Genomic DNA, 13,669 nt, shown 5'->3' on the forward strand with positions numbered 1-13,669 from the left:
TACGGCCAATATGCCTAACCAGCACCTCTTTCAGATTGTGGAAGGAAACCAGAGCACCCGGAGGAAACCGGCATGGGCAAGGGAAAACATGCAGACTCGGCACAGATGGTGACCCAAGCCAAGAATCGACCCCAGGTCCCTGGTGTTGTGAGGCAGCAATGCTGACCACTGTGCCGCCTAATTATTGAGGTCTAGTTGGGGTATCGTTGGGATCCAGTCTAGATTCCTAATGCAACTTTGAGTTCTGGTTTGGGACCCCAACAACTTGTACACACATCCTGAGCAGTTTCAGTAGCCCAACTGAAAGGAATGTCTTTTGGCTAAGATCAAGCATCAGATAAAGCCCAAAATGGGGTGCAATGTCTTATCTTGTCAGCTTGGATCTTGTTTGCCTCTCTTCTGGGGACTTTGAATTGGGTGCGACTGAAATTTGAATTTGGTTTTTGGAGCAAGCAAGGAATGGATTCGGATCTGCCCAGTCCATTCAGGACATTGACTTTGCAATTTTATGGACGGAGTAGAAAATTTAAAGCAAAATAAAGGGAATGTTGGGAAAAGTATCATCTAAATAGTGGACCTCAGGTTCCAACCCTGAGGCCCTGTTGAAAGAGATAAGACATTGGAGGAGGGGTTTAACTGGAGCCTCACGGCTGTAAACAAACGAAGGAAGTGATACTGCTCATGTTGAGGAAGGTGAGAACATTTATACTTGTCAAGGCTGGATATTGGACATGTCTCCATGGTAAACTCAGCCGACATTCTTATATTTCAAAATCCAATTTCCAAATGCAGTGGAGCCTGCCTTAAATATTAGAACAAAGTTGGTCTCTTTTTCAAGATGGGGCACTCGTTCAGCACACTATCCACCTCATTTAAAATGGTGGGTTGGGTTTGCTCTTCATGGTATTTTCTTTCAAATTACACCCCCTTCAACATTTGACCTTCTCTTGCCTTTCACGCAAGGCTTAATTAACATCAACCCTAATGTCCATCTTTGACTGATTTACAGCAGCCCAGTAAGCTTTGCTCTTTCAAGGAATCAGTAGGTGGTGTTCCCATGGGACAGGTTAGGATAGGGAATGAGCACAAAGCACATCCAGAAGCAGTTGCGTACACGTGCAGGTCTGGTATTACAAAGCACACACAAGCTGACCGTGGCCATGGAACCAGCAACTAAGGATTTTCTTTTTCATTCTGAAGTGGCAGGTCACTCTTTATACAAAATGCAACTTCACATAAACAAGACTACAATCTTCTTTTGATGTTGTTGCCAGTGTGTGTGTGTGTGTGTGTGTGTGTGTGTGTGTGTGTGTGTGTGTGTGTGTGTGTGTGTGTGTGAGTGTGAGTGTGAGTGTGAGTGAGAGAGAGAGAGAGAGAGAGAGAGAGAGGTCATGAGGTGTAATGACACCAAGTAGACTGAGACCTGCAGTGGGAGGATTGCATGATGGGCCTTTTCAGTAGATAAGCTTTTGAAGCTTCCAGCTCAAACAGTCAAGAGTTTGTGAATAATACAGCAGAGGCATACATCTTCCAACATCATTTTCATAGAATCACAGAATCCCTAGAGTGCAGAAGGAAATCATTCAGCCCATCGAGCCTGCACTGTCTACAATCCAACCCAAGTCCTGTACCTGTAACCCCATGTATTTACCCTGCTAGTCCCCCAGACGGCAAGGGGCAGTTTAGTTTGGCCAATCAACCTAATCTGCATATCTTTGGGCTGTGGGAGGAAACTGGAGCACCCGGAGGAAATCCATGCAGACATGGGGAGAATGTGCAAACTCCACACAGACCTGAGGCTGGAATTGAGCCTAGGCCCCTGCCGCTGTGAGGCAGCACACACACCAGACCCACTCTCCATCCTCACCCAGTCTAGCCTACACACGACTCCAGACCCATAGCAATGTAGTTGACACTTGATTGTCCTCTGAAATTAAGCCAAACAGCCACAGGAAATAGCACAGAGTGTAATTGCACCACATGGAGTTCAGTGGTTCAAGAAGACAGCTCAACACCACCTTCTAGTGTCTGCCTTAAACTTAAACGGCCAATGAAATAAATGGCTTAGCGGCTTCAATTCCATTTCCAGGTTTTTTTTCTGAATTTGTTCCACTTCTTTTCCCTTGTTGCTTAAGTTCCTTTGTGCCATTTGTCTGAATCTTTTCTCCGAATCTGTACCAATGTATTTGGCAGAGAGACCCATTCTTCTTCAGCTGCTTTTATTTTCCCCCTAGAGCAATTCAGCCTTGGTGACCACTATCAATGGGATGAAGTTTCTTTCCAGTTACTCTAGAGACTTTCAGAACTTTCTTCATTAGATTACAACACTTCCTCTTAATGGTCCACATCTATTTAAATTCAGTGAATACACAGTTTTCCATTTCTCTGAAGGTTACTGCTCCAAACACCTCACCTTTGAATACTTACACAAATTCACTTATCTACAAATGTTGAATGTTGTTATCACGCTGGTGTTCACATGAGAGCAGAGTTCTTCTGGTGTAGTGGATAGTGGGTACTCTGAACCAGAAGCTCTGGGTTTAAATCCACCTCAGGATTTGATGACCAAGTTCATTGGGCGGCATTGTGACACAGCATCGGAGATCCAGTTTAATTCCGGCCTCGGGTCACTGCCTGTGTGGAGTTTGTACTTTCTCCCTGTGTCTGTGTGGGCTTCCTTCAGGTGCTCTGGTTTCCTCCCATGTTCCAAAGATGTGCAGTTTAAGTAGATTGGCCGTGCTAAATTGACCCTAGTATTGAGGGATAAGCAGGGTCAATACATGGGATTACAGGGATAGGACCTGGGTGGAAATGTTGCTGGTGCAGACTTGGTGGGCCAAATGGCACTGTGGGGATTCTTTGATTCTATGAAAATCAATCCCCGTATATTATATTGTGTTTCAGACAAGGCGGCAAAACCTAATCGACATCCAAACATCCAGGAATGGTTGTAACATTGCAATATTCTAGAATGAATACACCAGTTAAAATCCCACCATGGCAACTGGGGGAAATACATATTCAATTAATTAACAAATCTAGAATAAAATGGTAGGCTCATTAATAATAATCATGAAATTACTGTCTTCTTATAAGGACCCATCTAATTCACTAATGCCCTTCAGGAGAAGGGATTTGCCCTCCTCACGCAGTGTAGCCTAAATGCGACTGCAGTCCCATAGCAATGTAGTTGACACTTGATTGTCCTCTGAAATTAAGCCATTCAAACAGCCACAGGAAATAGTGCTGAGAGTGTAATTGCACCACATGGAATTCAGTGGTTCAAGAAGACAGCTGAACACCACCTTCTCAAGGGGAATTAGGGATGGACAATAATGGCTAGCCTTGCTGGTGATACTCATGTTCCAAGAAAGAGTCATGAAAATTTCATGGGTGTCAATTGCCCAATTATACCATAAGAGGGAGCAACCTGCCCAAAAATCTCAGGGTGGATCCAATTGAACTCTCTACAACTGCCTCTGTGATCACTTTTACACTGGAATTGCTTTGCATTTATATAGCACCCTTCATAAAGTTAGCACCACTCCGTTCTTCAATAAAGTAGAATCTTGAGATCTTAAACATACACCGAATATATAGAAGAGGCCTCCGTCTAATATCTGAAAGATCGCACCTGTAAACCGAGTGGTCACATGATGGCATGGCTACTTAAAGGCTCACATGTCAGATGCATGGGAGTTCTCCCCAGAGCATGGACACAGTGGAAGCATTAATATTTAATCAAATATTAATGTTTTGGGTGGCACATTGGTACAGTGGTCTGGCTCACAGCCAGGGACCTGGGTTCAATTCTGGCCTTTGGTAGCTGTTTGTGTAGAGTTTGCACATTTTCCCCATGTCTGCATGGGTTTCCTGCAGGTACTACGGTTTTTTCTCCCACATACCAAAGATATACTGGTTAGATGGATTGGTCATACTAAATTGCCCCTGAATATACAAAGATGTGCAGGCTAGGCAGTAAATGTGTTGGGATGGGGAGGGCCTGGGTTGGGGTGTTATTTTGGAGAATTGGCGCAGACCTGATGGGCCAGATGGCCTCTTTCTACACTATAGGGATTAGGTGGTGATAAATCCTTGTTGCCCAAGACCGCAAGGAACTACAAAAGTCGTGAAGTAGCCCAATCCATCACGCAAACCATCCTCCCATCCATTGACTCTGTCTACACTTCCCATTGCCTTAGCCAAGCAGCCAACATAATTAAGGATCCCATGCACCCTAAACATTCTTTTTTCCACCTTCTTCCATTGGGAAAAAGATACAAAAGTCTGAGGTTATGTACCAACTGACTCAAGAACAGCTTCTTCCCTGCTGCCTTCAGACTTTTGAATGGACTTACCTTGCATTAAGTTGATCTTCCTCTACACCCTAGCTATGACTGTAATACTACATTCTGCGCTCTCTCCTTTCCTTCTCCATGAATGGTATGCTTTGTCTGGATAGCTCCCAGGAAATAATACTTTTCACTGTATGCTAGTACGTGACAATAATAAATTAAATCAAAATATATTACATATTATCATACCTGTATCGATAATCCATTCGCAGACTGCACAGAGGTGAGTAACACCACTGAATCTGAGAGATAAGGCTCAAACCCAAGATTTACCAAATTGACACAGTCCACCTACTGCAAACTTAACTAGCAAAACAATATGTATTTGGCACCCTTACTGATGAGTCAGTTGGGGATTGTATAATCTGTGGGCTACACAGTGAGCTTGTCCACAGGCAGCTACTTCATGAGAAAAATGTCACATTACAATCAGCCATCAGCATCTGAATACTGAACTAGCAGTGAGAAAAAAGCATCAAAGAGTTAAGGCGGGAAACAGAAGTTTTCTTGCTGGTTACCACCCTCAGAACAGGACAGCGCATTAGACATTTGCTAAGTGCTGCAACAAATGGGATAATTCTAAACCACAGCAGCCTTCCTATTCCACCAGTCACTTTGCAGCAGTGATTCGTCTAAGGTTTGATCGCTGAGATGGCAGGACTGTCCTAGGAGGAGAGATTAAGTCAGTTAGGATTATATTCATTGGAGTTTAGAAAAATGAGGGAGGATCTCATAGAAATCTAAAAATTCTAACAGGGTTAGACAGGTTAGATTCAGAAAGAACGCTCCCAATGGTGGGGAAGTCCAGGGCTAGGGGTCATAGTTTGGGGATAAGGGGATAATCCTTTTAGAACTCAAGTGAGGAGAAATTTCTTCACCCAGAGAGTGATGAATGTATGGAATTCACTCCCACAGAAAGTAGATGAGGCCAAAACATTGTCTGATTTCAAGAAGGAGTTAGATATTGCTCTTGGGGCTAAAGGGATTAAGGGATATGGGGGGGGCGGCGGGGAGAGAGGAGAGGCAGAATCAGGATATTGAATATGATCATAAGAACATAAGAAATAGGAGCAGGAGTAGGCCATCTAGCCCTTCGAGGCTACCCCGCCATTCAATAAGATCATGGCTGATCTGTCGTGGCTCAGTTGCACATTCCCGCCCTCTCCCCATAACCCTTAATCCCCTTGCTTATCAAAAAGCCATCAACCCGCGTCTTAAAAATATTTAGCGAGGCAGCCTCCACCACTTCAACGGGCAGAGAATTCCAGAGATTCACCACCCTTTGAGTGAAGAAGTTCCTCCTCAACTCCGTTCTAAACCATCCCCCCTTTATCTTAAGGCTGTGCCCCCTAGTCCTACTGTCCTTTCTGAGCGGGAAGAGTCTCTCCACCTCTATCCTATCCATCCCATTCATCATCTTATACGTCTCAATGAGATCTCCCCTCATTCTTCTAAACTCTAACGAGTACAAGCCTAGTTTGTTCAGCCTCTCCTCATAGCTCAATCCCCTCAACTCCGGTATCAGCCTAGTAAACCTCCTCTGCACTCCCTCCAAGGCCAAAATATCCTTGCGTAAGTGCAGCGACCAAAACTGCACACAGTACTCCAGCTGCGGCCTCACCAATGCCCTATACAGCTGCAGCAAGACCTCCCTACTTTTATATTCAATCCCCCTCGCTACGAAGGCCAGCATCCCATTAGCCTTCCTGACCACCTGCTGCACCTGCAGGCTGGGTTTTTGCGACTCATGCACAAGGATCCCGAGGTCCCTCTGCACCGTCGCCTACTGCAGTTTTTCGCCCCGTAAGTAATAGTCCTTCCTACCATTATTCCTACCAAAGTGGACCACCTCGCACTTGCCAACATTAAATTCCATTTGCCAGTTCCTGGCCCATTCGCCCAGCCTATCTAGATCCTTCTGCAGACTCTACGCACCCTCCGCGCAATTTGCCGTTCCACCAATCTTGGTGTCATCAGCAAATTTCGACGCCATACACTCGGTTCCCTCCTCCAGATCATCTATATAAATGGTAAATAGCTGAGGCCCCAGCACCGACCCCTGGGGCACTCCACTAGTCACCAACCGCCAATCCAAATAGCACCCATTAACCCCCACTCTCTGCCTCCTATTTGACAACCATTCCTCTATCCACGCTAACCCCCAACTCCATGCCCCCTTACCTTCTGCAATAACCTCTTGCGAGGTACCTTGTCAAACGCCTTCTGAAAATCAAAATGAAAGGCAGAACAGGCTTGAAGGACCGAATGGCCTTATCCTGAGTCTAGTTTCTGCATTTCTACGTTTGGAGTGTGAACAAGGTAAACGAACTGCAGCTCATTCAGAGCAACCAAACTACTGAGTCTCCCACAGTGCTTTTCTGTGAAAGTGTCGAAACCATTTCGGAGAAGAGTGAGATCTTCATCACCATGATTTGCCACAATGCAAAACTGAAAGTAAAAATTTAGAGCAAAGTGCAACGTATTGCCCAGGTGAATGCTGCAGAAACTAGTTACGTATGCAGCAGCAGACTTGGTGGACCTCATAACCTATAGCAGACAAACCATCTGCTTGAAAGATGTGACCGTTCACCATTATATACGGGACACCTTCAAGTTTCACACAATTGACCATAACATAAGGCCACTGTTCAGTCTTCAGAGCAATATTACACTGGGTCTCATCCAACTTGGTCCAGAGGAGCATGTTCTGCAACACCAGATCCCAGAAATAGGAGAGTATAAAGATCTCTTCAACTGCCATGTTATAGAATCATCAAATCCTTACTGTGCAAAAGGAGGCCATGTGGTCCATCGAGCACCAACAACAATCCCACCAGGCCCTATCCCGTACCCCACATGTTTACCCTAACTAATCCCCTTGAAACTAAGATTCAATTTAGCATGGCCAATCCACCTAATCCACAATCTTTCGTGTATGGGAGGAAACTAGAGCACCCGGAGAAAACCCACGCAGATACGAGGAGAACATGCAAACTCAACACAGACAGTGACCCAAGCTGGGAATTGAACCCAGATCTCTGGCGCTGTGAGGCAGCAGTGCTAACTACTGTGTCACCGTGCTGTCCTAATGTCATTAGCTGGCTGCCTGTGACATACCACACAAGTCTAGGAGCTTCCTCACAAGCTCTTTGCTATCAAAGATGAACCAACTGTACATGACGGACTAATCCTGTGGGGCCATCATCCTAGCTCTCTCCAGAGCTACTACATCCAGCAACTCCACCAAGGGTACCCAGGGTTGGAAGCAACCACATACGTATCACAATACTGGCTCTCCTTGTATGCTAATGTGGAGAAGGAAGTATTCACATGTGCACCACACATTGCACTCAAACCGCATCAAGCCAAAGAACCACTGCACCTCCATAAGGTCCCAGACCACCTATGGTCATTTACGGTGGCTGACATTTTCGAATGGATTGGTAAGCAGTATTTGGTCTGAATCAATCATATTCCACATGATTGGCAGGTGGTCAAGTTCCAGACATGAAGAGTAACACAGTGAGGAACTGCAGTGGTTCAAGAAGGCAGTTCACCATTGCAATAACTTCAATCAGGCCATTGAGGTTAGCCTACTGGAAAACGAACTCCCCGATTAAGGAGTCAATTGATAGGTGAACCAGGGAGTCTTTTCCGTGTATTTGACCAGGAGTGTCAGTCTTCCCAAAGGTAGACTGCTGACTGATGGCAGTCTGTGTAATGCTGTGCGAATTGTAAATAAAGGGATCTTGGTGAAGGGACTTCTGCCTCTGAAGACTTATTACAACCTCCACCTTCTAAAGGACAACTATAGATGGACAATAAGATGTCCTAGCCAGTGACATCCACACCCCTAAAATGAATATAGAAAAACTAAGTTCGCGCACAGTATCCCTCAGAGGATAATTTTGGACAATATTCGCCAGTTTATTTCCAGCAAGGTTAGGAACTTTGTACACAAATGTGACTCTGAGCATATCATGAGTAGCCGTCCTAGTCCAATGCCTGACAGAACAGGCAGTGTGCACAGCCATACATCTAGTAGAGAAACACAGATTACTAATCGCACAGATTACTATGCTGCTTTAGGGAACAAGGCAGGGTCTGCCCTCATCAACAGTGATCACTCTCCAAGTGCACCAGGACCACAATTCCCACTGGCAAGGCCATCTTGCAGCCCAATATCGAATTCAATGCCCTCATGGACTTCCAACTAAGAGAGAAAAGGTATTATAATCATAATGCCCATTGACCCCCTGGTCAAACAGTCAGACCACATGCAGCCACAATAGGTTGGCAGTGATACACAGTCATGCCCACAGTCAAACAGTTATGTGGTAGCCTCAGACATTGCCCACCGCATATGAAACTGGGAAACTTTTACAGGATCAGAACAGTTTAGCCCAGCCATTCAGCCTACAATCCAGGCCTCTTACACTACTAGAAATGGAGGCTCTTCTTGAGGCCTATTCAGCAAGTCCTACATCCAATGGATACACCAAAGGAATGCTCCGGATCATCCACACTGAGGACATCAGCCTGAGAGCATCTCCAGCGCAGATGATGGGCACCATCACAAACCCAGTGTGTATGACCAAACTGAAAGGTTCCAGGACTGTGCAATGAATTAGTCCACAACTGGCCTTTGTCTTTTAAGCAACAAAATGGGTGAGGAGAATTGTAGGAGAGTAAAGGAGGAAGGAGACGCGATGGATTATACACCAGCTTAGTCTATGTGTCACCCGCTGTAAGTAGTTAAATGTTGTTATCCTGTTCAATCTGTATGTTACAAAGTATTTTGTATACAATTAACATTCACAAATACTGTACCAGCAGTTGTCCCAACTTAAACAGGAAAACATGTAGACTGAGTGGTCATGTGATAACACAGAGATACATAAAGGGTCACGTGACAGAAGCGCACAAGTTCTCCCTGGAGTGCAGGCAAAGCGGAAGCTTGTAAAAGCAGCTTAGAGTACTGAATGAACTATTATTGTTATAAGGCCTTGGTTGCCAGTCATTAGAACCCAGCACATCTACAGCACCATTGACAGTGTGGCCCTTCCTCAGTATGGTAATTGCCAATTGGCTGCAAGTTCTGGAGTGAATTGTCAACACATAATCTTTTGACTCCAACTGTACAAATGGGCTGCTTCCTTAAATAAGACACACCACCCTTTGATTTTCTTTTTAATGTCATATAAGTGCCCAAAATTGAGAAGTCCAGGCTTGTCCAAAACTGGAGCATGAAAGTCCAGACTTGTGAACCATAGGGTTGCAGATTTCTTGGGTTGTACCAGATTTCAATTTAAATATGTGGCACTAAATTACTTTGATTTCTTGTTGCCACTCCTAGACAACCATATTTGAATTTTATCTCATTACAGTCAAAACTACAAGGCACCATCACATAATCCAAGACATTGTTGGAGGAATTCTGTGAGTGGAATTTTACGACCTCATTGCGTCCATTTTGCAGTGGGGAAAATGTTGTAAAATTGAGAATGATGCGACTTGTGGGAATGGTGTCCATTTTCGTGCCCGTTCCCATTTTTCCGAGAAAAGAAATTTGACACAATTGGGAGCCCGCCCGAAATGGGTGGAACATCAATTTTAATTTTTCTGCATTCATCACAGTGAGTTTCACTCCCAATCGTCCCAGCGCACCTGCCTTAACCACCTCGCTCACTGCAGCTGGATCAGTCAGGAAAACACCTCAAGTATAAAAGCTGTATCCAGGCAACTGATCTGTGAGGGTGAGTGAGGAGATAAGTCTCTGCTTTCAAACCACTCTGTGCTGCTCAGGGGAGGGTTGTTTCCTGGTGGCCATGTTGTATTTTTGGTTGGGACAGGCCCTACGAGTCGAGTCGAGTGGAGCTGTTGTTGCTCCCGGGTCCAACCTTGGACTCTCAGCACGGACCCAGGTCAGAGCGCTGATTTCAGATCCTAGTGCTGACTCTGGATCCTAATGCAGGCAGCAACAAGCACTGTTGTAGGCGGGCGATGGGCTGAAAACTCTCTGAAGTGGCAGTTTTGCAGTACGTTCTGTATCCACTACTGCATGGGTTCAAGGTGTGTGTTTGTGAGTTGGGGTGGGGGGTGTGGAGTGTGGAGGTGGGAGTGGGGTGCTGTGTTGCTATTCTGGGGTCTGAATTGCTGGGGGCTTGTGGGGGGTTTGGAGAGCGTATGTTGCTGTGGGTGTGTGAGGGGGTTGAGGAATGTTTGTTTTTTGGTTGTGTAGGGGGCATGGGGGGGGTGTTTGTTGCTGTGGGGGTATGGGGAGTATGTGTTACTGAGAGTGTGTGTGGGGGGGTATAGGGAGTATGTGTTGCTGGGGGTCTGTGTGGGGGATATGAAGAGTGTGTGTTGTTGGGGGTCTGTGGGGGGCTATGGGGAGTGTGTGTTGCTGGAAGTCTGTTGGGGGGGGGGGGTGGTGGGTGTGTGCGCTGCTGGGGATATATGGGGGGGGGTGTGGCTGGTGCTCTGTGGGGGGTATGGGGAGTGTGTGTTGCTGGTGCTCTGTGGGGGGTATGGGGAGTGTGTGTTGCTGGGGTTCTGTGCGGGGGTATGGGGAGTGTGTGTTGCTGGAAGTCTGTTGGGGGGGGGGGTGGTATGGGGTGTGTGTGTTGCTGGGGGTATATGGGGGGGGTGTGGCTGGTGCTCTGTGGGGGGTATGGGGAGAGTGTTGCTGGGGTTCTGTGTGGGGGAGGGAATAGGGACTGTGTATTGCTGGGGGTCTGTGGGAGGGGTACATGGAGTGGGTGTTGCAGGGGCTCTGTGGGGGTGTATGGGTAGTGTTTGTTGCTGGGGATCTGTGAGGAGATACGGGGAGTGTGTTGCTGGGCTGGCAGTGAGCAAAGTTCTTTAACCTCTCCATCTGTCCCTCCCCTTCCCCAAATTCCCCCTCCAACCCCCTTCAGATTGACGAGATGACTTTTGTGATGCTACCCATTGATCTTGCTGCTGCTGCTGGAGCTGAGGAGGAGGAGCAGGAGGATGAATTGCGGGCAGAGGAGGTCCAGGCCTTAGGAGAGGGAGACGGCCATCAGAGGCAGGACGTGGCCACCATTCGCCCCGAGGGGCATGCGAAGGAGGGAGCGGACACCCCAGCAGTTCTATGTGCGTGTGTCCTTTGAGCAACTAGTGGGCATCACGTGCTGCCAACTCCAGCTCCGATGGGAGACAGTGTTAAGACCTGTGGTATTTATTGCAGGAACTGGCACCTCAGGGCACCGGGGGGGGGGGGGGTACACACACCCAGTGGCTGTGTAAGCGACCACTGCTGTCAAGTTATTTTCAAAGGCTGAGTGCGTATGATTGGGTGTGAAAACTCACCCAAAAAAAATGGATCAGGAGCTCTCCCGTTTTCACACTAGCTGAACACTTAGAAAAAGTCATAAAATTCCACACAATGTGTGTATTTGTACATTTATTCAGACAATTTTTTTTGGTTTGTTTCAGGTAAGGAGCTATCATGCAATTAACAGTTTCCTTTGGGGAATTAAAATATCCTTCCTGTGTTAAGAGGTTAGCTTGGAAGAACATGGAATAATATTAACTTCTAGCATGTTGAAACCTACATATTAAAAGAGTTTGTAGATTTTGGCATCCAACCTTGATCTTTCCAGGAAGCAATGGACCAAAAAACCAAACCTCACAGGAGGCTATTGGAGAGTTGTATTTCTTGCAGATTTGCATTGTGTTCCAATAACAAGTACAATTTGGCAGTAGCCTTAAAAGTGACTGTTGTCCTGAATTAGTATGCTAGACAGTCGTTCCAGGAAGCACTCAGTCATATGTCAATTTACAGAATGCTACTTCATCAAAAAGTACAGATGTTCTATTCAGACAAACATCATAATGAGCTATGATCATTGAGCAGCTGGATTGCCCCAGGAACAATTAAACTGCTATTGTATTACAGGCTCCAATCAAAAATCTTTCACTTTAGTTGCCAGAATGTTCTGTTCATATACAAGTACAATGCCAACCACACCATCCTGACTATTAATGATTGCTATCCAGGATTTGTCATAACACTATTGTACTTATGAAAATAAACCCAACATGCCAAAACACTTTTTTTAAACTGGAGTTGACTGGAGACTAGGGATGTCCCCTGTAGGTAACAATACTTCACTGGAATTCAAGTTTCACAATGGAGAGTAATCCGAGGAACCAGAAGCATTGACATGATGGAATCCCACTGAGTGTGGGAAATCCCATAAGGCTTTCAAAGATTGTCAGCATTAAGATTCCCAAATCTGCACCATGTAGAAATTGACCAGAAAGGAGAAAAGTTTTTAAATAAACTTATTGCCAGTTTTTGAGGAAAAATAGGAAGAAGTAGTCCACAACTGTTACCAATAAAGAGCTGACTTCCATATTCAGGCATTAGCCATTGAAGGAGCCCCCCAATGAGTGGGCATTGATTAGGAGATTTGTTGATAATTTGAAGGAGAATAAGGGTCTCTCCAGTACCTTGGCAGATAATTATCCCTCAACCAAAATGATTAAATAAAACTGATTGTCTAGTCATAATTGCTTGGAGAGTCAGTTTAGCTCAGATGGCTGGTTTGTGATGTGGATGCCAATGGTGTGGGTTCAATTCCCAAACTGGCTGAGGTTATTAATGAAGGTTTCTGCCTTCTCAACCTTGCCTAAGGTGTGGTGATCCTCAGTTTAAATCACCACCAGTCATCTCTCCCCCCCACAAAGGAGAGAGTGGCCCATGGTCATCTGGGACGAGTCATTTTTTCTATTACATATTGGATTTTGTTACATGCACATTAGCTGTGATATTTCCTACAAAACAGCAGTGATAACACATCAAAAGTATTGTAAAGAATACTACAATGTCCTGAGGTTGTAAAAGACACCACGTAAAATGCAAATTCTTTCCATTCTTCAATGACTTACAATGCACTCAACTTCCCAAAGCAACATTTATCTTTTTTAAGGATAAATCAACTTCTCAGCACATTACCATAAAGAATAGAGTTACAGCATAATAACCCACAACGTCATCATCTCAGCCTGGACTCCCAATTTTGCTATGGTTCTGGACTAGACTCCCAAATCTGGTTACAATCCACTTATGTGCCAGCAATATTTTGTTGTTAGAGTAGATAAAATTTGAAATTCAATTGAATAAAGCCGTAAAATTCTAGTTTTACAGAAGATGAAATTCAAGAGGCACCAAAGTAGATCATCAATACTATCATATACACCAACATACAGAATTAATGAGGTAAATGTGAATTGACAGACAAACAGTCGAATGCACTACAAACTGCACACATAATGACAGACAC

This window comes from Carcharhinus amblyrhynchos, chromosome 26 (genome assembly GCF_965287045.1).
Source record: "Carcharhinus amblyrhynchos chromosome 26, sCarAmb.v2.hapA, whole genome shotgun sequence".
Classification (NCBI taxonomy): domain Eukaryota; kingdom Metazoa; phylum Chordata; class Chondrichthyes; order Carcharhiniformes; family Carcharhinidae; genus Carcharhinus; species Carcharhinus amblyrhynchos.